This window comes from Cynocephalus volans, chromosome 12, assembly GCF_027409185.1.
Source record: "Cynocephalus volans isolate mCynVol1 chromosome 12, mCynVol1.pri, whole genome shotgun sequence".
NCBI lineage: Eukaryota > Metazoa > Chordata > Mammalia > Dermoptera > Cynocephalidae > Cynocephalus > Cynocephalus volans.
In genome coordinates this window covers 21,686,450-21,713,886 of record NC_084471.1, presented here as the reverse complement: position 1 = coordinate 21,713,886, position 27,437 = coordinate 21,686,450, and the positions used below count along the sequence as shown (strand labels likewise).

The 27,437-nt window shown below is 39.5% G+C and overlaps 1 protein-coding gene across 3 annotated transcripts in view; it reads right to left on the bottom strand.

Annotated features, from left to right (window-relative positions):
- IGF1 (insulin like growth factor 1) overlaps positions 1 to 27,437 on the bottom strand; it is a 66,888-nt gene that overhangs the window by 16,191 nt on the left and 23,260 nt on the right. The gene's annotated exons all lie outside the window — the stretch shown is intronic.

Sequence of the window (27,437 nt, the reverse complement as noted above, 5' to 3'; positions counted from 1 at the left end):
TGGAGTCTGTATCACACTCATCAGCACTAACTCATTCACCACACAATTTGTGTTAATTTTCCCAAGTTCTCAGCAACATGTAGACAGGGATCTTATCTATGCCCAATCCCAACCTTTCCTATTGACTTAGGAGGACGCTATGAACATTAATTAAAAGAAGATCATGCAATAACTTTCCTTAATCTTTTTAGCAAATCTGCATCGTATGCCAGACAGCTCAAATGTTTGCTTTTATTTGCTTAACTGTTTCCACTGTAAAATCAGGTTGAACATCAAAGAGATTTTAACTCTGGAAAAGGCTTCTCATTTTACTGGCATGAAAAGTGAGACTCAAATTTGGGAATGACTTGCTCAAAGTCATTCATGCAGTAAGTTGTAGAGTCAGGATTCAAACTCAGATCAACTTACTGCAAGGCCCAAGTGCCTTATGGAGCCCAGGAGACCTGTTGTATGATTCTGGACAAGTCACAGAAACTCTCTGGGCCTTAATTTGCCCATTTGTATAATGGAGTTAACAATATTTTCCTGCTAAGAATTGTTTGAGGATTAAATGAGACAATGTATGAATAACTCTTAGCATAACACCTAACACATAGTAAGTCTAAATAAATGTTGGTTTCCTTCCACTAGTACCCTTTTCAGGGTCTTATATGGCCTGTGAAGAAGCATTGTCACTATTGACTGCATGAAAAAGCCTTAAAACTTGGAATTGCTAACAAGTGATAGGGCTCCCTCTCTCATCACCCCAGGAGATAAGAACAGCCAATTCTGTTTTCTTATAGAGTAACTACTAGTCTAAAACAGAATGAACTAAATGTCTATCTTTCATATGATTCTGATTGCTCAGAGGGAACACCATGAATCAAATTTCTTATGATATTTGCAAATCAATTAGACCTCTTTACTTAGCAAGTTGGTTTTGGTTTGGGCACACTTTTACTGGCTTTAGAATTAAAAAAGACGGCAAAACAAGTTTACATGAAACTTAAAAGGTACCTAAATTATTTGTAAGCTTTTTGTCATAGTGAATCTTTTGTTAAACCAAATCTTGCATATACACCAATATATAAAACAGACAAGAGGGAAGCTGCTTTGGCTCAGCGAAGGGCAGAAGGGGACTGGATCTTTGTTTTTTCTTCTCTCCCTTACATCCCTTGGGAGGCAGGGGGCCTGGGTCTTCTCCACTGATATCCAGGCTTCATGCAAGAAAATTCATGAACCACTGATCCAGAAAAATCCAATTAATCAATCTGACATAGTCAATCTTAACTCCTGACAGAAGAAAGCATTATATTTTAAATAAAAAGTCTTGTATTCACATAATAATAATAATAATACCATATTTAAGAATGGGATTTGAAAGTCAAAATCCTCATGTATATTTTGAACTCCCATGGTAATGGCCTGCTACCAAACTAGTCTGGCAGCCTTGCTGCTTGAAGGGCCAACCGTTCATGGCATCCTCTAAGAACCCAAATGTTTTCCTGATGCTTGGCACAGGAGCCTGGTGGCTGCTTTCTCCCGTAAGGCAGGTTTATTGTCATTCTTAAGGCAGCTGGAGGTAGTAACTTAGTGAGGGTTCATTTGTGGTCTCTCTGGGCGGGGTCTGCTGATCTTTCTTGGAGCAAATGCTGTGGCTCCTCATGGTTGTGGGGTTTGGGAGGGTCTGGGCAGACTGGGCCCTGGCAAGCTGAGACTTAGCTGGTCCCCTGAGCAATGTAAACAATGTTTTTTGTTTTTTTGTTTTTATAATCTTTTCCTGGAACTATAAATAAGACACAAAAGGGCTTACATGATTCTTTGTAATCCGCAAAGGACTTCTACATACTTTTTTCTAAGTGGCTAGTCAGTCAAGAGTAGCTGATACACTTTGATTTTTCTCTTGGGGTGGGAAGGAAAGAGAAGGTGACTTGGCTGATTTTGTGATAACTGTCCCTGTAGTCCACCAAAGGCAATGATTGCTCTTTGCTGAAACCATAAATTTCTTAATGAGACATAATTAAGAATGGGATTTATTTGTTGATTATGAGAAAGTAATTTGATGTTGGCGGCGGGGGGGTGGGGGGTGGGGTGGGGTTGGTAGGAGTAATTCCAGAAACTTGCAAACTTGGTTAACACAGAAACAACTGATTTCAAAATTTATGCTTGTGGGTTGAAGATGGAGAAGGGTAGACTTTGAGACTCCAGGACCTATTTAGCATGTCCATTTCAAGCACCTCTAACTTAATCCTGCTACTGAGATCTCATAGGTGCTGGATCTCCTTTCCTGCTACAGGAGGAAGACACCAACTTTCGTCATGGGTCGGCAGAGACCATTTCTATGTATTGCATATTCCCTTCCTGCTAACTATCAACAGCCATGAAACTCACCACAGGTTTATTTCCTTGTGACATATAAAGTAACCATTACAGCAAAAAACAACAGCATACACCAGGCATCTGGTTTGTTGTCTCTCTTAGAAGAGCTCAGATTTTCACATGGCTCAGCCTATAAAATAGCTGTAATTCTTAGTTCATACGTTGATGAATTTAGGAACAGAAAATTTTAGGACTTTTCTTAATGTTCCATTGAAGAAAGTTTATTTTATGTTTATATCTTTAAAAAAAAATATTGTTGAAACAGTGGTATACAGACTTGGATTTTGTCATAAATATAACTATCAATTATTTCTAGCTACCACAATCCTAGAGAGATGTTTCTCTGTCTATTCTTAATGTCTATAATGGACTCATTGTTCTTTATTGGGAATAAATAAATGTAGCAAGTGTTTACTTATTGCCTTTTAAAGTTTAATCATCCTTTGAAGTGTCCTATAGGCTTGATTTTTGGTTTCACATCAAGATATTTAACAAACAATCTTCATTTCTCACCAATTGAGAGACCACAGTTGAGGGTCAAAGTTTTGTCCTTTATCTTCAAGTGCTTCATATTGCTTCTTTTTCCAGTACCACAATAAAGATATTTGCTGTTATGGGCTAAAACTAGAAGCCCAATACAATGTGATTTATTAGAAAGGCAATAAAACAATTTGTTTCGGTATCAATTTTGAGAAAAATAGGCATTTTAATTATCTCTAAGTTATAGCTATAGTCATTTTGACATTTTTAAATGAGATGGAACTAGTTGTTCCAGGTTTACCTTTTGAAACTCCTTATTGGACATGATATAATTCTGCTCCAGTGAGCAGAATCAGAATTGGTTGGTGAATGGAACAAAAATATTGCCTTAATGTAAGAAAAACATTTCTAACAATTTGAAAATGGGACAGACTTCCTTGAAAAGCAATGAAGTCCCCATTGCTGGAAGCAGTTAAGTAAAGGCTGTATGAATACCTGTCAGAGATCCTATAAGCATATTCCTGTATTGAACACAGTGGATGACAGCTATGGTCATTTCTATTCCAAAGATTTTATAACAAGTGAAGAGATGGAGGAGAAAATGCATATAGACCACATATTCAGTATGGTCAGAAGCCACTTACAGTGCTTTCAAGAAGCAGGTTCAAATATTTTCTAACTTAGAAGGTGAAGATTTATTTTATGTTTATCATTCGAGTTCTCCAAGAAGATCAAAACATTTTTCATTGTCCTTACTTGATGCTACAAAAAAGGTGACTGGGATAGTCCCTTCTACAACAAGGTACAGTCCTAGAATTCTGTTGTTTTGGCATTATGAATTGTTTATATACTCACTCAGCTATTAGATTGAATAGGCATGTATAACATTCCACAGAAATTTTCTTGCTGCCGAAGTCTTGACATTAAAAATTTATATATTTCTATATTTATTTTGTCAATAGTTTTGCTTCAGAGGTTTCATAGCACGTAGAGCGAAGATTGCTTACCAGACAAGTTGGCCATCACCTAACCTAGACTTTGATTCCTCTAGGAGTAGACATAATGTTTAGTCACAATGCACTGCTGTGTCTTGAAAGTTGGCCAACAGACAGAATTCCAATGGTTAAACAGCTGGCTTCTATAATAACAGCACTTCCTTTAAATAATGCATGGTCCGTGGAGTAATTCAATAATCTTTAGGGCAAACTTGCTAGTTACAAGGGTTTTGGGCAGAATTGTGGCATCATCAAAACCACACCAATTAGCTGAGTCTCACATTTTGTCATGGATGCAAGCAACTCTCTCCCTTCCATCTCTGAAGGGAAATGTGTGGTGCTGAGATTTACTGGGGTCATCCCTTCTGGAGAAAAGAGCTCTGGTAATTCGTCACTGGTGAAAATGGTACTATATAAGTTTGTGTTTCTTGTAGGTTTCTGGGAATAGTTGGGATGCTGTATTTAATTTTAATTTCCTTTGAAACTTCCCTTCTTGCTTTTTGAGAAAGCTTTACTTTAACTATTTTAACCCTATCATTGGAAAGAGGAAATGTTGATTCAAAGAATCAGAATTTAAATAATAAAACATGCAAACATTTTCTAAATAGGGATATAATTCTAGTTCTAAAAACATACACTTGTTACTGTTTGGATTCTAAGGAATAAAACTATTCTCTGTAAATTTGCAAATAGGAGGAAGTTCCAAAATGGATCATTTTTTGAAAGCAAAAAAAAAAAAAGAGGTAAGAAAATTCAAGTTGGATTTTGAGGGCTATTTCTAGAAAATTCACAATTATGTGTCTGATAAAAAACACAAATGGGATTATTAGCTAAGAAGAAACTAATCTGCACCTAACTTTGATTAACTAATGATTGATTATACAACTAAATATCACAGTTAACATCTGTGGAAACCAGAAATGTAGGTTTCTTACACCAATTACTTCTTTCAGAACTCCAGACACGTTGACAATCTAGAATGACTAGGATTGGTTAGATTCTTAGGACAATATTGCTCTGTGGGCTACCTACCTAATAAAAATTCATTTAGTTGACATAATTTTGTGTGGTGTACTAGTAGGAAAGTTGTGTAAGATGTGAATAATCTTAAAAAAAGTTATCTTCATTTTAGCATTTTAATAGCTATTTTCATTTGTGGAAAAAGAAGAATCACTTCCCAATCTTTTCTATACATTTGATGGCTTTGTATGGAAAAATGGACTCCTTTCATGAATTCCTAATGTAAGGAAAATTGTGATAAGATTATTATCCAGATCCAAAATGTAATAAATTAAATGGTCGATATTTCCTGAATTCAAAGGATTTGCATTTAATTTAAAACATTTTGAAAGTAAATATTTTACCTTTCAAAAAATTTCTATGGAAATCACACTTGAATTGAAGCAATTATTGAGGTATACATAGTTATGTGCTTAGTAAAGATATAGAAAGAAGCTTTTACTACTGTCTACTGGCCACATCATTACGCATTTAGAGTAACATGGATACATACACACACATACTCAAACATATATTGAGGAATTAAGTGAATTATTGTCAGTAGCAGAGCTGCTGTCAAACATTTTGAAATTAGGATTATTTATGAGAAGCTTTTCTAAAATATAGATATTGTCTGCTTTGTACATTGCTAGTGGACCCTGTACATTGCTGCTTTTCTGTGGAAGAATCTTTCCAAGTAAGATTGACCTTTGGTATCTGTAAAAGTGAACACTGAGAAAACGTTCTCTTTTCTATGAACTGCATGTCATAAACTTTTCTTGAAAACCTATCAAATTTAGGCATCGATTTCACTTTTGGCCTGTGTTAATTTTTAATTGCCAGTGTTTGCTGGTCCCACTAGCTCTCAATTGGACGAGGTCATCTTTTCTAGGAATCATGGCCCTTCATAACCTGTCACCTTCCTCACTACTCAGCAACTCTTTCTCAGCCACTAAATCTCCATACCCAAAAGACCAAAGTCTTCCCATTACCCAATCAAGTCAATGTTTATGTCTCTCTGGGTCTAAAAGAAATGAGTAGAGCTTTACGGGGCTGCCCCTTTCTTGAGAGCCTCCCTTCTTTTGGAAGGGCAGCTGTGAAAAGGGTGCCATTCAGCCCACCTTGGTTTCTAAGGACAGGGAGCTAAAGTGCAAGGCCTAGGGACAATAATAACTAAAGATTCAAAGAAGAAACATCACAGTTTTAGGAGTCTTTGGAGAAATGGGCCGACAGAGTGGGAAGCAACGTGATGTATTACTTTAGCCTGATACAATACCCTGGAGGATGAACGTCTTGCCAGGACAGCACAATTTACTAGCTTAGGTCTGATTCCAGGGCTTGGAGGAGATAGATGTAGCCAACAAAATTATACTTTGGCAAAAGAAATGCTTTGCTAGACATAAATGTTGTCCTAAGGGAATGGTTTGGCTTATCAACGTCTAAGGTGAAAGATAGTCAAATGCCAAGAAGTCATTTTTATGTTTGAATTATTTCAGTGGGGTCTGCTATGTAAGTTAGCTACCATATTCTAGTTTTATAGTTTTTATTATTTAGATCATATTACAGGATTTGAGTATGATCTCTCTGTGACATCTGTCATACCGATGGTGAAGGCAATATGTGCAGTGGTTAAAAGCACAGGTTTTGGAGTCAGACAGGTCTGGATTCTGCCACTTATTCACTGTTAACCTTTATTTGGCAAGGCACCAGATCTTCTAAGACTCAGATCCTCATATGTGAAATGGACATAATGACAGTACCTCCCAGGACTGTTGTGAAGATTAAGTGATAATGTATGTACAGTGTTTTGCACAATGTCTGGTATGCAGTAAACTACATAAATGTTGGCTATTATCATTATCATTATTATGGAGTTGAGTTAGTTAACATAGCTAGTTGGGCAGGTATCCTTTTCCTCCCTTACTCTTAAAAATACATCCTTTCCAAAATTTGGTTGAAACAGATGGCCTTTCTAGATAAAAGAGGACTGTTTTCCATTAGAATAAATGAATAACTGTTCCCTTGAAAGAATATCCTAATATCCAGTTGTGTAGACTGTCCTGAATAGTTTTAATCAAGAATAAATACTCTATCAAAATGGATCCTCCAATCAAGTCAAATAAGAGGAAGTCACATGGGATTATCTTGACCCCTCGTTACCTCTGATTTCTTCCAAATAGTCCACTGGTTAAAATAGTTGGTTTTTCAGTGTTAGTATCCATACATCTTATTTCAAAACCATGCTGCAAGGCATGGGATGGGTGGTTTCCCCATCACTTTCAACCAGCGTATGTATTTCTCGCCTCTCTCTCCACTTCATTTCTCATCTCTTTCTTTTCTTTTTCTTTTCCTCTCCTCTCCTGCTGTTGATAGCTATTAGTATTCCTTTTACTCATGATGAGCTTAGAGAGCAAAAGCTCATGCTATGCGGGGTTGGAGTTCACAGTAGGCTAAGAATTAGAGTTTAGTTCCCTCCCTGGGTTGATTCAAAACTGGGGCTTGCTCTCCTTCCACCCATGCTTTGGGAAGAAGCAATAACCAAGTATACAATGTCACTGGCCCACTTAATCACTACTCCATCTTGGACACATGCCTGAAAGAAATGAAAACAGACAAGAGAAAGAATAAGAAGGGATGCTGAGGAATCACATGTATGGATCTTAGTTATCTCAGTTTTTGAGAAAAACTGTGATGAAATTGTAAGCTGAGGCTGCTCCAATCTGGAGATTGTAGCCATGCCCCCACCGTTATCTCCTATACTTACACTGTTATTGTTAATTTACTCTTTCAGATGTGAGAAGAGAGGCCTTGTAGGCAAAGCATTTGTGAACAGAGGGTATCGCCCTTCTTTCTGTTGCCACAGAAGGATGAATCAGCTGAAGGGGTATTAAACCACATTCTCTTTATAATTTTAGTTTCACTCTAAATTTTATCTTTTCTCTTTTCCTTGCAACTTGGCACCTGCCTTGCATTCTCAGGGGCCCTTCTCCCTGTCAGTCTTCTCATTTGAGCCTCTGTTTTATGCTCAGGGCACATCTGGACATTGTCCCAGGGTGGGTGAGTGTGACAGGGTCAGGATGGCAGGTGAAGGGATAGTGGCTGCCAGGGAAGTCTGGCATGTCTGAAGGCAAAGTGTTGGGAGGTGGAGGCCCTGTAAAGAGAGGCATTCGGGCCTGCATCAGGGAGTAAACTGTTGGAAGACAGCCTCCATAGCAGCAGGAACAACTCTTGGCACTACTGCAGAGAAAGAAGCAGCCAGAGTCAATGACAGATTGAACACAGGGAGAGAGGGAATTAGAGAGGGAGGGCAGGAGTAGATGGTTAGGGTGTTACATGATCTAAATAACTGCATGGGGTACACTTGAGTGCCAGTTGGGTTGTGTGTAATGTCCCTTTCGTGCTGTGGTATCAATAGTGTTGTTTTTGGATAGAAACACTGGGGAGTGTTTCTATAGCACCTAGCACAGTGCCATATGCAGAGAGGGAATAAAAAGAAGGCAATATGCTATATTGAAAACAACACTGGATTCCAGCCTTGGATCCTTTGTGTGGACTCACAAGTCACCCAAACTCTTTGAGATTTAGTTTTTTCTCATGTAGACAACCAAAATAGGAGATAATATCAATCACTCCTTCTAAAAATGTGACTAAATATTATCTGGATAGTTATGCTACCCACTTTTTAATTAATAATGTATATTATATTAATTAATAATGTGTATATATATGTGTATATATATATATCTCCCAAATAATAGGGAAATACAGTAGTGAAAAGTTCGACGAGAGAATCAAGAGTTCGACAAGAGAACCAAATTAAACCTTTGTCAGGTTTAATTTTAGATATAAACAAGATTTATAGGCTGAATTTAAGGAAAGCAGGAATCAGTGTTGAGTTTGATGGAGGAAAATTGGGAAAATGTCCAATCTGGCAATGGGCTTCAGTAAGGGAAGGAGACAAGACCTTCTATGAGGATTGCAGAAGCCAGCTCAAGATGGGATACACATGTGAATTGGGAGGAGGAGTAGAAATAGCCCTTCAGAGAATCATTTGCTGGAGCTGTTGAAGTGGTAGACAGAATCAAACCACATTTTGAAAACCATGGTTCTAAAGGAAGAGAGATAACCCTCACTTCTGTGTGCACTTGGAAATGAGAATTAGTGTGAGAAGAGTCTTTCTAGAAATCCCTGGGCTTGACCTTTTCCTATTAGTCTTCATGAAGCTGCATCTTCAGAAAATGAGTAAGGGACTACTCTCTCTGCCCTAGAAGGGTTGGTAATATTGTTGGTAATAATAGAATGCTTAACTTCCTAGCACTGAGCATAGGCTAATATTTTATTTCACTAATTTCTTTGGTATCTGTCAGTGGTATATGAATCCTCTGTGTGATATTCATTTTCTTTCAGGTGGACAGATGCAGTTTCCCTGAAAACGTCCAGCTACAACTTCATGTTGTCTCATCTCTGATAATGTGAATGGGCTCCCAGACAAGCCATCATCTGTGCCGTTAGTACTCAACATTTGTCCAGAGGAGAAAATTAGAGATAAAGATTATGAACATGGTTTTTCAAATGCTACCCCTTTTTGATAAAATAAACTCATGATAAGTTTACTAAAATTTTAAAATCTGTACAAGGAGTTCTCAAGCAAGTCATAGTATTATTCATCAAAATAGCAAGCAAGTATGCACAGTGAGGTTGAATGGTTCATTAAGAGTGTGATTATATCATTTCAGGAAATTTCAGATAAAATCTGGATTCATCAGAGCATTATTTCTTTTCTTTCTGTGGCATTTTGAGCTATAATTTTTCTCCCTTTTTCCTTTAATATTTGGTTGCTTAAACATGATGAAGAGACTTTAAGTGCTTTCCTCAAATTATTGTGTTTTAGAATTTCATATATCTTTAGGTACTATAGCAAACTCAGGGTCAACTGAAGAGGCCTCTTAGTAATCTTCTGGAAATCATCAAGCCTATTAGCTTTTAGCCACCTCTCTCCTCCCAACCCACCTCTCCTTCCCTGAATATTATTTTTCTGAATTGAAGAAGTGAACTATGAGTAAGGAGAAAGAGAGAGAATCATGGTCAAGTTATAGCTTGTCTCCAAGCTAAATCATGTTCTCACTTCATCTGGGACCAACATCATGTCTACATTGCCAAACCTCATTAAACGCTTTTTAGCAAATATAATAATCCATCAAGAAAAATCTCTGATTCTATTATTTATTTTACTAAATTCAGCAAAGAAAAAATATTTTTCAGCTTGTGATATTGGCTGGAGAAATTACCATCTTTTTTATTTTTATTTTTTGTTACATATTGAAACATGCTTTAAATGGCCACATCACCCTGCTCTGGGGCCCACTCTGAGGCATTGGCCTCTTGGCCTGGCCAGTTCTTCACTTCTGTGAATTTCCTTTCTGAGAACTAGAGACTGTTGCTCCAGTAGTCAATTTCCAATTCATCACCAAACCTATTCACTGTTGCAGAATTAGTTGATGTCATTGAAAATAAGCAACGTGAGGCCTAATGCGACACACAGCTGGGGAGGCTCCTTTGGTGTAGGGAGGCTGGGCCAGGACAACTGCTTGTGAGCCCTTTTATTTCCCCTGATGCTTGCCTTCTGTCTGCTCTCTCTGGCTCAGATCTGAATTTGGGAAACTGTGTGGAGGCATTTGCCTGTGTTAGTCTAAATGAGCTCTGTACTAACTCTAGCAGGAAGTGAGGGCCTAAGTTCAGGTGCTAAATGCTCTCTTCTGATACACAGTTTTTCAGCAGTGCAGCCTCCATTCTGTTTTCTCAGCCTTCCAGCCAGTACCTGTTTCTTTGTAACCTCACTCAAAGCTACTCACCTTTGGGAGAAAGGAGAATATCACATCCATTGACTTCTTGATGGGTACGGTCTCCATAATCTCCACTATGCCAACTAGATGCATATCTATGTGCAAACTACATATATAAACTTTTAGACTGATGAGAAGAAATGACACTCAAGGTCTTGTAGCAGCTTCCATATAATAGAGATGGGAAGAAGGGAGTGAAGGTTTTGCCTCTGAGTAGTAGGAGTTCAGATAAGAGAATGTGGAGAGCTACACACATTCTCATTCCTCAACTGTTAGTTCGAGTCTTTGAAGATGACTTTTAAGGAAAATGAGGAAAATGAGGGTGTTGGTTCAGGAACATTTTAATCTACTTCTAAAGGCTTGCTAATTTATTTTTCTTCTTAAGCAATGTCTTTTCTTTTGCCTGCTCATCTTTCTTCTTCACTTCTGGTCCAAGAAGATACCCTGGTAAAGGTTACCTATGAAGTCCTCCTCTTCCCCTATGTTCTCATTGAACCAGCACTCCCACAGTCCATTGAGATCTGCCTGTGGCGGGCTCTTTCTTCAGCTGTACTATGAACTGCTATAAATTCCTTGCATTCTTCAGAACATCTGTGCCTTCTTTTGCCACATCTTTTTTCCTGGTACGCAACAGGCCACAAATCACCCTATACTTCTCTTTCCAGGCCGTTGATGTCTTATTACTATCCTTTCAAACCAAATTCCTCCCAAGTCCTTGGCTGTGGCTCTTGGCCTCCCAGCCTTGTCATCTCCTCCATCTGGGTTACTCATCTGCAGCATCACCAACAGTGTCTCTTTCTCCTAGTTTTTATCTGGCCTGAAATTTTACATTTCTCCAAATGTCAGAATTACTAGCAGACCATGCTACCCAATTTAAAGGTTAGCTAAGCTCCCTTCAACACAGTAGTGCAGACAATATCTCCATGAAAGCAAGAACACTTGAGAAGACTCAAACTACAGGTTACTGATTAGCTAGTGAGAGAGAAGGTGCTCTAATAACACTCAAAAATATAACCAAATGAAGTCGGAAGCTTCTCCTAAACATAAGGTTCTCTTTGACATTTAGAAAAATCAGGGACTTTGCAATAACACACACTACCAATAGCTTCTTTTTATTGATTGCTAATTGTTAAATTACTACATAGTAAACATTATGTCTTATCTTAATTACATCCTTATAGTGTCTACATGAAGTAGGCATTATTACTGTATCCATTTTGCAATACTAGGAAACTGAGGCTTAGCAAGGTTAAGTTACTTGACTCAAATTATACATTTGAGTAGAGCTAGGTCATCTTAACTGGGAACACCTTGAATGTGGAAGAATTCCTGGTGATGAAAAACTCTAAAGTTGATACCATTACTGGGATTCTCAAGGGCACGTGATGCTAATATCCATGGGGGGTATGAATGGGGTCATCTAAGTCAGCTCACCAACTGCAGTGTTTGAGCACATGCAGTAGACAAGAGTTTTATCCTAGGTATTCTGGAGAATGCCAGAGGAATGCTATGCATGGCTTTTGCCCTTGAGAGAGAAGTCCATGCACTTCTGCAGTTTAGGGCATGGCTGGATATTGGATGTTCACATCTCACCCAGTTCACTGTTACTCTTTCAGTTTTAGATGGGGCAGTCAGCTCAGTCATATGGCCAGACCATACTGTTTCCAAACCCCTTGAATTGCACAAAGTTACAACAACTCTAGCAGACAAAGAAATAGAGATATTTTGCCCATAATCTTGATATCCCAACAAATTACATTATCTTCATTTTTCTTTTCTTTTCTTTTCTAGTTCTCATCCAGACATACACATTATTTTCACATAGCTATAGTCACAGCCTAAATTTAATGTAGTATTGTATTTTTTCCTACTTAATATTACAATGCAACCATTTCCATATTACTACATAGTCTTCATAATTATAATTTAAAACTGCATAATGTTTTATTGAGTAGACTTGCCATTATTTGTTTCTTTAACCATTCTCCTATTATAGACATTTGGGCTTTTACCAGTTTTAGTATTATTTTAACTAATGTAGTAATAAGTGGTTTTGTACACATAACATTGTACTCATAGACCATTTACAAGAATAAATTGCCAGGAAAGGAATTACAGAGTCAAAGGGTATTATCAGGCAATCCTATTTTGATGAAAGCCCACAATTTTGCATAAGGACCAGAAGGAATTTAATCAACAAAGTAGATAATTATATTCAGTTTTTCTCCGAGGATAAGAAAAGAGACAGCCAAGGTGGAGCACAAACAGGAATCTCACCTGCATCCTATGAATTAGAATAATGAACCAATTTTTTGTTTTCAATTATTAGTGTAGTTTCCTCTGAAGGAAACATGGGGTGTAACCAAAACTTGGGCTTGGCATTCAAAGGTTTGCTAAGTAGAAGAAAACCCAAGGAAAATGAAATTGATAACAAGAGATCCTGGTTTTCAATGTTCAAAATCACCAAGTACCTGTGAGTTTTCTGTTCTAAGGTGGGGAGGGTGGATTCAAGAGAAACAACCACCAAGACAAGTACCACACCCCAGTATATGGGGTGGGGGAGTTTGCATCTAAATAACAAAGGCTTTGTTCCCATGCTTCTTCTGAACCCAAGTCCTCTCTGGAGAACCTGGCATCTCTCAACCTTCTTTTGGAGCATAATATCCATGACAACCTGTCTTCCCATCCAACCCCAAATTTGACCAACCACATCTGCCCTCCTTTCACCACATTATTTTCCTGCTTGTAATCATTCAATCTCAAATGTTTATTGATCACCTACTATATTCTAGACACTGTTCTTAGTACTCGGGATAAGAAGCCAACAAAACAGACACAAATGGGATAACAAGTCGTCATCACCTTGTAACTCTGATTACTGTGACAACCTTAAAGAAAACCATAGGGCAGAGATGCTGAATTCAACAGTTCAATGACAATTACTCAGAGCAATTATTGAAATCTGAGTCTAGTGAGAGAGGATGTTGCTTCAGGCCCCCGTGAGAATTCTTGTCTGACTACTTCATTACTATTAACCTCTCTAAATACGTAAAATGATTACTTTGTGCATCATAAACTAGCACTTAACTATATATTTGCTTTTACTTTCTGTTTTGTTAAGACTAGCTCATTTCCCCAACTTGATTGTAGGCATCTTGAGGGCAAAAACTGCAGTTTCATGCTTCTGTGTCTAGAAGTGCAGACTGGGTACTTAGGCACTTCATAAGTGCTCATTGATTAGTGGATTGACAAGTCAGGTGCACAAACAGAACAGTATGCAGAGAGAAGGAGTGTGAGGAAATTTTTCTTCTGGAGAGAAGAGGCAATGAGGACTGCAGCCCTGGGAAAGACCTCTTATACTTTAAAAACTCCAGAAGGTCTTCAGATCTCTTTTGATAATTGCCTAATAAAGGTAACCATATGTTAGTCTGGTAGCAGAACCAGTTTTATTGCAAAACAGAAAGAAAAAAAAATCATAACTCTCCAAAGAAAGAAACTGAACTGAAACGAAAAACACATGTTGACCTTTTTCCCTTCCCTGTACTTTTTATTTGAACAGTCTATGTCATTCTGAATTCCAGCTAGCACCTGAAGACAACAAGCCAGGTCTCAGGGAAGGAAATTAGAGCCTTGAGAAATTCCCCAGCCAAATGGAAAGCTAGCAACCCAGGGACGTCCTCTGATACTGAAAGCTGCTTTTTCTAAGTACCCAGTACAATTTATTTTTAAGCTTTCAAAACTGCCAGGTGGGTATTCAAGCCAATCTGCTCAATTTTAAAACTTACCTCACAAGACGGATATCTCAAGAACCCAAATCTGCCTTTTCTATGCCCCCACCCTTTATAACCTCTTAGGGTAATGCAGAGAAGCCCAAAAGGTGGGGTGAGTTTGGAGCACACCTTCAGACCACATCGTCAAAATGTCCTTTCTTGGATCATTCACAATTAATGACAAAGGAGGCTGAAAGGGAAGTACAGCATTGACGATTGCCTGCAGAACCAAGGTGGTTATACAAACCCAGGGACATTCAGTTTTGCAAAAGAAAAATCATAATTTGTTATTTGTCAGTCAGGCTACATTGAATCATCAAAATTTCACAAGCAAGTGTTAGAATCAATCTTGCTGAGGAAACAGGGTTAATTAATCCAACTGCTTCCATTCAGAAGTGGCAGGAAAAGGGCAAATGATGCTCTGTTTCTTTTCCGGGCCTTTCTCATGAGATTGTGTGAGGCTCTCACGGCTTTAAATCAAAGAGTGTCCTGCAGGCAGGAAATCCATATTGGGTGCTCCATGAAGGCAGGAGGGAAGGCCGCTGCTGCTGGCTCAGCAATTACAGCCTTCCTCCAGGTCCCTGTTTCCATTTCCCTTTCAAGAAAAAGATGAGTTTTTAATGATTCTCTTTCTAGTCACTTCCTTCCCGTTGTCTCATTAGGTCATTTTAGCATATGCCTTCTTCACAGATCTATTTCTGGAAAAGATCAGAGGGAAAATGACCTCATTCACTCATTGAGAAGTCAACTGTGTATCCCCAGTGTTGGCTGGTACCTCTGTATTAAAGGGTCTCCCTGCCCTCTCTAGGTGTTTCTCACATGACAGCCACCATAGGACTCCTTGGAGAGGAGCCTGTCATAGGCACAGATATGCATATTAACAGGCCTTGTGTTCTGAGCACCCCACCAAGACTGAAGAAAACTTGAGAGGTTGGTAAAACACTTGGTCTGGTCCCAAGTAGCCCACAGGCTAATCAAAAACATGGACCAAGAGGTCAGTGTGATCTGAGAGCAGAAACTTATTGGAGCTTTAGCACTGAGGAACAGTGCATTATGAACCATGACATCCCAGCAAAAGTTAGCTCTGGGTCTTGGAGAAGATACCATGGGGCAGGTTGGTTTGCTATAGGGGACTGGTTCAGAGGAACAGAACTCTGCTAAGCTGGAAGGTCTTCAGGGTCTCCTCATCAGAAAGGCTTCCCCTGCTCATCCCATCTATAATAGCCACCACCAGCATATCCATCTTTCCATTGTTTTCTTTCAAAACATTGATCAAGATTTGACATGGTCCTATGTATTTATTGGTTTACCTGTACTTTGTCTCCTTCCTCCACCACACCCATTGGAATGTGAGATCTAGGAAGTCAAGAGCCTTTTATTCCCTGTCACTGCTGTGATTGCAATGCCCACAATAGCTCTGAAAAGAGTAAGTGCTTAAAAATACATTTTGTGTAATTGTATGGACATGGTAGTGACTAGATAGAGAAACTGGAGTGCTCATTGCTGTATCCTCAGTGTCTCTCCAGTGGTGCTCAAAAGGGGCTGAATAAATGAATGGAGAGGGGTGGTCTGCATTGTTTTTCATGCTCAGACTATGCTTGTGGGTATTGGGAGAAATGAGTGATATACAGGCCCTTCTGGGATTGACATAAATTGACATTCTTTCCTCAATGACAAATAATAGAATAGAATGTTTTTCAGATTACACTAAGTCACAGAAAGCTCTTCAAATGTTAGAAGGTAAGATTTGATTTTAAAGAAAACTTTAACAATTTAGAAAGGAGGAGTTATTAAAAACAGAAAGATGTTTAAAATGGACAAAAATGAGCTCCATCTGGCAGAGACAAGTACTATAGCAAAATAGCTGTGGGCCCTGCATGAGCGAAAAAATACTACAACAATTGTAATATGAGATGGGTGTATGTAGAGAATTATGAAATGAAAGCCTGGAGAGTAATCTTTCCACAAAACTTGGCATAGCTGAGGTTTTAATTAGAGTGGGAACTCAGATTTCATCCTCCTATTTTAAGACTCATTGGAGAGGCTGGAAAGGATCCAGCTAGGAGTAAAAAAAAAAAAAAAAGATTAAATGGGTGGAAAATGAAGTTAAGATCTAGCCCCAAAAAGAAAAGGCTAAAAGGTGACTTAATCACTACCACCAGGTATAAGAAAGGCTATTATTACACAGAATATTCCTTTTCATCTCTACTGTGGACTAGACAAGGGTAAACAAACTCAAGCTACATTCAAAATATTTCCACTTAAACTTTGGGAAGAATTTCTTGATTATAAGGGGGAAACATGCCGACCTGAGGCACTGTGGGAAGCTGAGAAATTGCTACCCTGGAGATCTGTAAATGTAGGATGACAACCATCTGCCTTGGAAGGCTTAGATAGGGGCAGGGGACTGGACCTAAGGACCTCTTGGCTTTCCTGTTCAGAATCACAGCCACTAAGCACCCCCATTCTACAGTAATCCTCCATTCCCATCATAAGACAGACCCCACACTGTCAAAATCCAAATGGCTTCCCCTGGGAGGAGCTCAATTGTTCTCTTCTGAATGGGAAGGAAACTGATAGTGTTGCTTCAGCTGCTTCCCTTCTCCAGCCCCCACAGAGAGGCCAGCTTTTGTCCTGATGGGCCTTCCCAAATACTGGGATGGGCCTGCTTCTCCATCTTGTGTGGGATTAGAAGATGTGGATCCAGTTGGAGACAGTCAGTTCCTCCAAGAATCATGGAAAGTCAGAGCTACAAGATCTTTCAGAGCTAATCCAGACCCATCCCCCTGCCACTCAAATGAGGAAACTGAAAACTTGGAAGATTAAATGACCTCCGCAGGTCATGCAGCTGGTTATTTTTCCACAGGAGTAAAATCCAGGCTTTCTGGCCCCATGTTCCACACTATGCTTTTACTACCTGTGTCTGTACTTTAGTTAGAAGGAATATTTTTAATGCTGATAAAATGTCTACAGTCCTCTTTGTGGTAGCTGAACTGCAGGCGAAAGGATGAGAAAGGGAGAGCAGAAAGTCTAACAGTAAAATTTTGGGCAGCATTATTCATCTTGAGTGAGTGAGGAGAGATCACCCAGACTCTCTAGCAGATCAATTTCCCCATATGCAAGTGAGGACTCTGGGCCAGGAACATTTGAAGACTTATACCAACTCCAATATATTATGATTCTGTGATCTGAAGTTTTACTTACAAAAATAATAATGAATAGAAACTCAGCTGCTGGTGTAAAAGAATGGGTTTTTTGGGAGATCATTTGTGATATAACTGGATGGCACTCAGTCTTCTTGAGACTCTAAAATGGCAATTTTCTTTTTTTTCTTCCTATTTTGAAAAATAATTTACAAATTTAATATTTTGGAGGTGGGGCATGCTTCAGCTATCACCTATACAGGGAAACTTGCAAGTCTGTTCTTCTGTGCTGCCTTCTCTTTGGGCTTTGGACCAGCACCCTTATGAGTTGTGGGAATTGTCTTCTGAATGTTCAGTATGACTTAGTATCTCTAAAACCAAAGGCAGCATATTTGTCATTGACCAAAGTCAATGTCAACCAAGTTCAAGTCAAACAAAGTCAAATCCTCCTCTGGATTTGCCCATGTCTGAACCATTATCCTCTTGCTTACCCCGACTCAAAATCTCACAATTATCTTTGGCTATTTTCTACTCCTTTTTCTCTTTATCTAGGAAGGCAACATATTGCATCAAGTTGTCCATTATCATAGGTCTCAGGTCCCCCTCTTACTGCCCTTTCCTACTGCTCCTGCAAAATTCCAGGCACTCATGATGCTACTGCTTCCAGCTTCTTCCTAACCTTTGGATGAGTGAGAGCAAAGCGGGGCAGGTAACAGAAGATGGCAGTTTCAGGAGTTTTAGTGGCAACTGAGAGTGGACAAGGCTTGGAAAGCAGAGTGTGAAGTGGATTGACTTGGGAAAAGCATAATGCTCCAAATCTTTAGAGTGCTTTGGCAGAGCATGAGCTTCCCATGGATGTGGAAAGGGATCGCAAGGATCACAATATTTTATGCAGATATTGGAGAAAAGTGTGACCCAAAGAGACTATAAAATCTGGGGACATCTGGTTTATACATAACTACCTCATTTAGCTCTTACAACAATCCTATGAGATGGACACTGTTGTCATCCCCACCTAACAGCTGAAAATACTGAGCCTTAGAAAAATCTATTTATTTGTCTCCAGGTCACCCACCTATTAAGTGGCCAAGCCAGGATTCAAACTCAGCTCTTTCTGAGCACTAAATCATTCTACTACACTGCTTCTTGACTACAGTAGAAACTTCCTGCCTAGACAGATGTCAGTGGGAAGAGCTTAGTGCATCTTTTAGCGTCCTCTGAGACTAAATCATTGAGACATAAAGCCCAGTGCATCTCTTAACTTGATATAGCATAGTGGACAATGCCAAAATAGGTACATTTTTCTTTACCTATTTCTGCAGTGACTTCCCACATTGGTGTGCTTGGCCTGATAAACAGGGCCAAGTGAAAATGAATGCGCTTTGCATTCGGAAAAGCCCAATACCTCAACCCCCATCATTTCAGACTTCTTTTTGAGCTTTGCTGATCCTAATTGTCAGCTCTTATGGTGCTGAGAAGTTTATTAATTGCTTCTGTCTTGTTTGACACCATCCAACAAAGACACAAAGGAAAGGGCAACTGAGGATAAAGACATTCTCTCAAGCAGCTGCTCATTTGCTCTACCGCATCTTGCTAATGGATAGGGTGTGAAATCGCTCAAGAAACATGGCTACCAGGAGCTTTGTTAATGTTTTCAGGCCCAAGTTGATCTAAAGCCTGGACCAGAGCCAGTCTTATATGCTGGCACAATGACAATAGTAGTAAATATTGACTGAGCATCTACTGTGTGCCAGGCACTGTGCTAGGCACTGTCGGTCATCTCATCTCATCTTACAGTAATCTAAGAAGGAAGTGATATTCCCATTTTTGTTAGCATGGGAAATGGTTCAGAGATCACACAGCTCATTAAGAGATGCTGACAGGATTGACATTTGAATCTGGCTGAGAGTTTTGATCAACCTTTGATTTTGCAGTGCCTTGATTTTGGGGCACCTACGTCATATGACTTAAAGAGCTCAGGGATCCTGGCAGGGATTCCTAGTTATTGCCCAATATCTATTCTCTATCTCTTTGAAACCCTGGTTTTCAACTGACTATATTTCCAAGCCTTCCTTATAGCTTTGTGTGGTCATGTGCTCAAGTTCTAAACATTGGAACATAAGTGAAAGTGCCACATGACAGCTTCTGGGATCCTTCCTTAAAGAATAACCAGAATGTGTCCTTTGCTTTGGTTATCTTCCTGTTGGCTGGAGCATGGATGTAATGTTGGACCTCCAGCAGCCATCTTGGGCCATGTGAATGAGGACCATGATGCAAGAATGGTGAGACAGAAAGCTAGAAGAAGTTGGATCCTTGAGGATTTTGTGGAAAAGAGCTGGTCTCAGCAGCAGATAGTTCAGCAGCCCTGAACTATGTATCTTGGGACCACTACATGAGAGAGAAATAATCTTGTTTAAGTCAATGTAATCCTGGATCTCTGTTACTCACAGAGTGTTTTCGTGATAACCTCTTCCTGAATGAACAAAGTAATAGGTCACTGGCTGGTTACTGGTGCCTCAAATGTCTCTTTTATAGTTTTGTTTCATTCAGTTAGGATATATTCATACAGAACTTCTAGGCAGGAGGGTAACAGATCACTCAGGGTGCATAAATGGAGTGAGAAGAAGCATGAAAAATGCAAGCATGAGGTGATCATAATTCTGTGGCAGGCTTTGGTGCTGCTATAGGGGGTGAGGGGCTGAGAGGGAAGGGGCAGAGCAGAGTTAAGGCCTCCCTGCAATATAAGAAAGAGACAATATGGAAAGAAGAGGCCCAATTTATATTTTTTTCTACTTAATAGTTTTGTACAGGGGCTGTTCTCTTCTAGGAAATTCACCCCAGATCTGTGATTACACAGAGCAAAAGTTCAGGTTACATCAGTATTAGATTAACGGCGATGATGACACCTTTGTATGAGCAAAACTAGACTGAAACAGGAGAGTTAGGGTCAGACAAATAAAGCAATAAAGCATTTTCCCAATACTGCCTCAACTTCACAGGAGAGAAGAGGAGCTCCCTCCATGAGCAGTCATTCATTGATTTATTGACTTATAAATTCATTCAATAAACGTTTACTGTGTACTATATGCCAGGCATACATTTTATAGATTAAATATTAAGGAAATTTAAACCTATGGTGACAAAATCATTTTAAATCTAGTCTTCTGGCAGAACGAAGCTACAAGTTAATTTAGAAACAACTCACTTTAAAAAGCAAGCAAAACTATTGGTTACCTGCCATATTTAAAGCACTACCCTATGTGCTGTGTAATACATGAAAATGGATGGGTAAGGCAAAGCCACAGCCTCCTAGGAGTTTATGACCCAGCAGGGAGATGAGATAACCCATAAATAATAACTATAATAGAAAGCAGAATGAGGTTAAATGCCTTAGCAGTACAGGGTACAGGAAAGGTTCAGAGGAGGAACTCTGCTGGGTCACTGAGGAGTGGCCTCCACTCATGAAAGAGATCTCATGTACTGGTATGACACCCCATTGCTATGATTTTCTGTTTGCAGAACAGGGGAGGCAATAGAGTTGTTTGCTGTCCCCACTCTGGAGGAATTTTAGCACAGGCCTCTGTCAGGATGTCCAACAAGGACTGACTTCTCAGCAGAGGGATAATATGAGTTCAAAGGTCTTTTCTAATCCTATAACTCTGCAGTTCTTGCACCTCTATTATTGACACAACCTCTTAGCCTCTGAATTACCTGGGGTTTTTAAGTCTTGTCATATGATACCCACTTGGCAGAAGTTAAGCACAAGTGTGGGCAGGTAGAGAGACCTCTAAAAAGCCCACCTCATGGATTCTCCTTTGGCCTCATCCAGTAGTGTAGAGAGAGGGTGAGTTGCTCAATCACATTAAAGGTTACTGAGATGAAGACTTAAAAAGCATTTTATTAAAATAATGGATTTTTCTGAACTGAGAAAATCTATGTGAAGTATATCTATTTTATAGGTGTGAATTTTCACACAGTAGATTCTGTAAAGTGGAAGCACTCTTTTCCAGGGCTTTTATATTATTCCCCTGTCACTCTTTTTCTCTGTCCTCACTAGATTTTATGTTTTCCTTGCCCAGTTCACTTATTTGCTGCTCAAAGCTAAAAATCTCTTTACTTTTACACAACTCTCCAAGAAATTGCTCCAAGACAAAGAGTAAGACAGTAGCACAAAGAGCTAAGTGAACTATTTTGGGAGTGACAGGAACTGTATTTATCTCCTGGTACTGGTTTTCTGATTTTCTTTGTGAAACCTCTCTTGCTCTGACAACCCCAGCAGCATTCTGCCATGAATGAACACGGCCACTATACAATGCTTTACTTGGAGACAAATGGCTCCTGATGGCTCTGGGAGTAAATTAGACCTGATAAAATGCTGCTCTTTTGGACTTCTAAATCTCCTCTTCACTCTCCATTTGAAGGCTAAGGCTACGCACCATCTAATTTGGAGATCGTGGTTATTACTCTCTCTATGTTGGCAAATATTAGACAAAGGGCACATTTGCCTTTCTTTTATTCAAACTAATTTGGTACACTTTAAATAAATTCTCATGCTCTTTTAAATTTCATTTTCTCAGTATCTGCAGGCTGTTTGCTAATACAATATCCGTCTCTTTATGCATCTACTTTAGACACATTCTTTCTAATTCTTACGAGATTCCAATAATATCTTGGATAGATTTTCAAAAGAGGGGTCTTGGGCCATTTCTCCTCAAGGTCTGTCAATTGGAGTCAGGATTTGGGGTCTAAGAATGCAGAGTCACAGTGGTTCATCCTTGAAGGAAGCTTCAGAGGATCTTATTATATTAGGTTAGTCTGATGGTATGAGAGTATCGATAGCAAGAAGAGTTTTGGAAAACTAGAAAGGCTACTGGTGAGAAAATAAACAAATGTCAAAATATACATTCTAATGCTATATGAAGTGAGTCACATATGGAATTTGATGAATGGTTCCCTATACCTAGTCTAGCATGCCTACTCATAGAACTCTTCTAGGTAGACCAGTTGGCTCCTGGGTAGGGATAGATTAATCAATTCGCATCAAAATTTGTGACTTCTTTATGTTCTCGATCTTCAAGGATCAGAGATAATTGCTCTCCCTTATACAGAACATTTCAGTATTTCTCAAACAAATAATGTCAGAACTACTGAATGTTTTCTATCATTCTCTATTTTGTTTGTTTATACAAAGTGGGTAATGAATTTCCAGGAAGCCAGCACTTCCAGAAGCTCAAGATCAAGGTGCGAAGATATAGGCCCATGGACATTCCAGTTTCTTTTCTTGATACTCAGGAATTGTGAGTCTCTCTAGGATAAGAGAATGCAGTGTACCTGGAATGTTGCAATGTGGGTAGGAAAACAGAAAGGAATAATGAGTCTGACTCCAGATGGAGACCAAGAAGTCACATGATTTGAGTTGTCTCCCTTGGTTAGCTGGGATTAAAAGATGAAAGATCAGGAGCCCAAGCTGAACCTAACAGTGAGGCTTCCTTGCCACAAGGAATCTAAAACTAGTTGCTATAACAGTGAGTGTACAACAATGCATACTGTAGAAGGTGATAAAAAGAAAAAGTGAAAAGAAAGAGATGAGACATTGAAGACAAAGATACTCCAACAGTTGGGAAAGAAAGCAAGCTTGGGGAATGTTCTATATAGATGATTCCAGAACACAAGGTCTCTCCCTTCCTTGCTTTTTCTTCTCTGGCCATCTGTACCTTTCTGGCTAAATTCTAAGCATCTGAGGTAGGAACTGTGTCAGTTCAGTCCAGCATCATATCTCCAGCACCTGCTATAGAGCCTGCCATGTAATAGATGCTCAGTAAATATCTGTGCATTTACCAATCACATTTTAATACCAATTTTGGAGATCTAGAGCACTTAATCTATGTTAGAGTGTTCCTGCCAGTTAGATAATTGTAGGCCATTACACTCGCTTGTTTGACATCCTTCCAGAAGGCATAGTGCTGTTCTTATCGTTGTTGACTTTCTGAGTTTGGAGATATAATGAAAAGTATTATAAATATGCTTACAAAAAAGATAAGAGATGTTCTCTTCCTACTGGCTAACCTCACCTACGGGAGAAAAATCTTCTGGGCCAGAAAAGAGTTGTGTGAAAGAGAGAGAGCTTGAGTTGGAATCTGCCTGAGAAATTTGGCCCATAGAGACGTCTAAACAGCAAAGCAATTTAAGGACAAGGGCCTTAAAAAGAAAACAGCACCTGCCTTGCTGAGCAGTCTTGTCTGGAAACTGCTGGGCTAGCAACACATTGCGCCTTGTGAAAACTTGTGACCTCAATGTGAAAAAAAGAGGTTTTAATTAAATTGGGTGTTTTTGAATCTCCCTAAGGGAACTAGGGTTTGGGGGGTCGGGAAGCTAAGAATTTTATTAGGATAAAGAGAGCCTTCTCAGAAATCCTGGAACCCCACAGCCATTGGTGAGGTACATCATCCACATGTGGCTTGTTTTTGTCTTTAGAAGCACTTTTGCCATTAGCATTCTTTTACAGCCAAGCAAGGCTAAATCTGGAATGGTGTGCTTGGTCTGTGGCCTGGGGATACATGTAAAGCTCTGTCCCAGGTTCTGAGGATATAAAGAGGAATATGTTATTAATTCTGGCCTGAATAAGTTCACAAATGAATGCATACTTAAGTCTAATATAAGGTTGGGAAAATTACTGTGTGTACAAATAAAGAGGCACTTGGAACAAGGAAAGATAAATTCTTACTGATGAAGTTGGAAGAGGCCTCACTAAGGAAGAAATAGATGAGCTCGGCCTTAGAGGTTGCCCAGCATTTCCACAGCTAGGGAAGAGGGGCTGGAAGAAAAAGCAAAGAATATAGGAATGCTATGGGCAGTATGCTACCAGGTACCAGAGGTGCTTAGGTCAGTTGCCTGAGTTAGAGCCTTGAATTTCTTGTTGCAGAAGCTATATTCCCTTGGGCACATTATGTACTTCTGTGTGCCTCAGTGGTCTTACTTGTAAAGTGATGACAATGGTAATACCTACTTCACAGAGTTTGAGGATTAAGCGAGTTAATACATGTAAGTGCTTAGAACAGTGTTATACATATAGTAAGAGCTCAGAATGTGCTAGCTGTTGTTATTCTTCAATATAAATATTGTGCCAACCTAGCCTTTTGGATTTATCTTATTTTGCACTAAGGGCCACTAGCATAATTCCCAAACAACTGGCAGGATGTCTCATAAATCTGCAAACATACTCCATACTTTGCTATGTGTTTTTCCATTAAGTTGGTTTCTTTGCCTGAAATTTCTCTGTCAAAATCCTACTTATTCAAGGCCTAACTTAAACACCAGCTGTGAGTTCCAGACAAATGTGAGTACCCTCATTACACTTCACAGGCATTCTGGCAAGTTTTTGGAAGCTCCCCTTCTGAAAATTGCCATTAAGCAAGGCAACTCCCAACCCTCCAGAGTGATACGTGAGGTCTGAGAAATGGCAGGGTTTTCCCTTCCTTCTCCCTAGAGGGGAGTACGTGCACCAGGGGGAATGGCAGAATCATCTGTCTGCTATTCCTAGATTTCCCTGAAAGATGACAGCAACACAGAAGGAACAAAATAAACACTAACATCAGCCAGTCACCTGCATGTGCCAATGTTTGACTTAACTGAGTCTGAAGCCTTTTGCCATCTTTGTGAATAAGCCAGGACTTGGTGCTCTTCATGCAGCTCCCAAGAACATTCTAGGCCAGCCTAGTTAAGAATGGAAAAAGGCCTCATTTTCTCAATTTTGAAAGTTGTTTGTATGTTTTGCCAGAGGAGTGATCCAACATGGATTGAAGAGTCCCCATCAATGGGTCAACTGAGTCAGAGTCCAACATTGGACATAGAGTCAAGCTGTTGGATAGAACCTCAAATATTTGATTGGGAATGCAGAGATGAGTGGGAAGAAGAAGGCTTTCCTATGCTGTTTATCTATCAGTCTGAGAACAAATTAGTGATCTCAGGCTCATGCCTCCACATCCCACTGTGTCAGGGTCCACCATTAATGCCGTGCTTGGCAGCTGCTCAGGGATAAACACACAAGGACCAGAGCTGTTTTCCCAGTTCAGCTCTCTCAAGCCTGGAAAATCTTGGCTGGGATTGTGGGGGAAGGGAAGGGGAGGAAAGGAGGACATGGCCCCAGCCACCCACTGTGTCATTCCTTGGTTTTGATTAAAGAGGAAAATATTGGCTCTGACATTCTTGATTTGCAAGATCCAAATGTATTTTGACTTTTTAGAAGAACTAAGGGCTCAGGTTTCATGGGAATGATCCTGCTTATAACTTCTTACTCAGAACTTAAAGATGCTCGTCTTTTCAGTAGTTGAATGCACAGCAAGTGCAGTTAGCAAAGTGATATTGCTATGGCTGTGAGTTGCACAACAGCATAATGTCAGCCTTCTAATGTCAGCCAGGCTGTTAAGCAACACCACTTGGAAGAGAGAGGTCACATGTAGAAAACTGTCCACTGGTTCTAAGAGTTTTATATCTTTAAAAATATTCAATATATTTCTTTATGTTTTGAGACCCAGGCTTTCCAACCCCCAAGCAGTGTTTTTCCAGAAATCTCCCCTGAATCTCTGGTCAGGCAGTGAATTTCCACTTGATAAGTTAAGTTCACTTAAAAATAACCCCCAGTGAAACCAAAATAGTGCATTTCAATTTGGGGAAGAGTTTCCCAGAGAGTTTACTATTCATTGCACCTACTCTCTCCTCCCAGCCATCTCTATCTAAGGCATCTTCCTTCACGCTGAGTCTGAGGTAGCTGAATCAAAAGCATCCATGAGGCCAGGTGGGTAGACTCAGGCTAGATTTCCCATCCTGTTACCCTAGCAGATAATAGACATGATATTTCATTACATACCATCATGCCTGGTAAAAGACCTAGGCATCCTGCTGCTCCCTACACAACCCCTCGTCCTAGGAAGAAGCTAGCAGACAGCTTTGATGAGGAGCTGGAACTTCTCTCCCCAGCCCTAGGAAGAGATGACTCATGAACATGAGCAGAGGACAAGGAGTTGTCTCATCAGAACTAAAGAGCTGGGATCCCTCTGGACATCGCACCCACGAGAATGAAAGAAAAATTGCTCCATATCGGAGAAGTGTTCATCAGCAACAGCCTGTGGGATGTGGCCCTTCCTCTACTGACCTTTTCCTTTATCTCTGGTCATTATGTTCAGTGCTAATGTGTTTACTAAGGATCCACATATACATAGCAATTTGGTAAAGAATCTCCTTCATGAAAAAGAGAACTTCTGTAATAGGGCATGGTGGCCATCTTCCTAACTCTGATTCCAATTTTTCCATTTAAAGAAAGGTGTGTGTGTGTGTGTGTGTGTGTGTTGTCTAATCTAGAAGGTAAGAAGAGATCCTGAGGAGCTGATGCAGTTAGGAATGAATGTATGAGGAGTCTTCAAAAAGTTCATGAAAAAATTCATAATATCTTTTAATCTATTTTCCCATAAACTTTTTGAAGTACCCTCATATTTCATTTAGGAAAAATCAGAGAAAATATCTCAGGGAGGAAAAAGTATCAAATCTAGCTGTTAGCATGTAATAATATTTTGTCAGGAGTTTTCCCCTCATTTCTGTTCAACTATAGACTTTCAGCTAGCATTATTCTTCTAATCAAAAGGGAACAAATCTATTTATAATTGACATAAATGATAGTGCTATTTATAGTTCTCTTCGGTGTCCCATGTTTCTCTGTGGGAGATTTTCCCTGAAATAAAAGCCTACTTTCTGAAGCAACTGTGTTCCAGGGGCAGCCTTGATCATTTCTGTTGCCCAAGAGATGTATTTAATTAACCTCTTATGCCTACTCATGGGATGGTGGAATGTGAAAAG